The sequence below is a fragment of the Cervus canadensis genome, chromosome 18 (genome assembly GCF_019320065.1).
Source record: "Cervus canadensis isolate Bull #8, Minnesota chromosome 18, ASM1932006v1, whole genome shotgun sequence".
NCBI classification, from domain to species: domain Eukaryota; kingdom Metazoa; phylum Chordata; class Mammalia; order Artiodactyla; family Cervidae; genus Cervus; species Cervus canadensis.
The window spans coordinates 45,910,810-45,912,354 of NC_057403.1; the positions used below are offsets into that span (position 1 = coordinate 45,910,810).

Sequence of the window (1,545 nt, forward strand, 5' to 3'; positions counted from 1 at the left end):
AACCCACTCCAGTAATCTTACCTGAAGAATCCCATGGACAGAGGAGTCTGGTTGGCTACAGTCCATGGGGTTGCAAAGAGTCAGACACGACTGAGTGACTAAACACAGCACAGCATGTAGGTATATACAAAATGAAATAAAATGCCTCAAACACCAAGTACCCAGGACACTGCAAACTTGAAAAAGCCCAAATGCAAGAGCTCTAGATACCCTCTTCTACAGCCAGGTGGAGACAGTCTGGGACTGTCCTCAAGCTGGCTCTGAAAGGTAACTGCGGTGCCCGTGATGGCTTTGAGGCTGGGCCTCTCTCTCTCTCTCTCTCTCTCCCTGTTTCTGAATCACTGAAGGAAGATGGAGATCATCAAGGTTCAGGCCCTCAAGTTTTAAGATATAATAATAATCAGAGTGTACTTAACATTCCCCAATAGTAACATTTTGTATACTACAACACTTGTTTTATCCCTAAATGTGGGCCAAGGTTCTTTGGTACAAAGATAATACACCGAGGTGGCATTCATTAGTATTGGCCAATTATTCCTTCCTTTTTGTCTTTAAGAATCCAAACCATCCCCCGCCCTATGCTCTGCCTTGGGGCTGAGAACTAAGCCATACTTCACTGTCCACATTAGCACGACTTTGCTATTCCACCCTCTTTAGCCTGACTGGACTTTTCCAGGACTGTTCTGCTCAAGAAGATGTTTGGACTTTCTGAAAGAACCATCACTTCTTCAGTGAAAGCATTCACAGGCAGTTTGTGCTGTGTGTGTGTGTGTGTGTGTGTGTGTGTGTGTCTGTGTGCACGCGCACACTAGCATGCGTGCTCGATTGTGTCTGACTCTTTGCAACCCCATGGACTCCTCTATCCATGGAATTTTCCAGGCAAGAATGCTGGAGTGGGTCGCCATTCCCTATTCCAAGGGATCTTCCCAACGCAGGGATCGAACCCATGTCTCTTGCATCCTGTATTGCAGGGAGATTCTTTACCACTGTGCCACCTGGGAAGCCCAAAGTCCGCAGCACCCGGTATTCCCAGACAGTCTCCTATCCAAGCACTAACCAGGCCCAACCCTGCTTAGCTTCTGAGATCAGATGAGATCAGGCTTATTCTGGGTGGTATGGCTGGTAGTTTGTACCCTAAAATTATTTTTAATCTGTCTTCTCAAAATCCTTACCTTGCTGTTTCACTAATTCTGAACTGTTACCTCCTGGTTCTTACCCAATCTTCTTCAAGTCCCTGCATTGAGAGGGCCTCCAATTCTTCCAAGTCAGTAAATTCTGATCTACTCCTCCTCTTTTGAGATACAACTAGAACTCTGCCAAGATGATGGTCTCCCTTGCCCAGTAAGCTATAAACTCAGCTGTCTCTTAGCAACAGGTCATGTTTATAGTATTTGGAGAGCTAGCTTTGAACATCTTTCTATCTTTCTGACTACCTGCCTGGGAGAAGTAACTCCTGGGTGATAACTGTTTCTCATCATCCTCTAATTTTCCCTAATATCCTTTTATAGATAAAGAGCAGGCCTTGAGTGCAGAGCTTTGAACAGA

At 45.4% G+C, this 1,545-nt stretch overlaps 1 pseudogene; it reads right to left on the minus strand.

Moving 5' to 3' along the window:
• Positions 1 to 1,008: 1,008 nt before the first annotated feature.
• Positions 1,009 to 1,127, minus strand: LOC122421761 (annotated as a pseudogene).
• Positions 1,128 to 1,545: the final 418 nt, after the last annotated feature.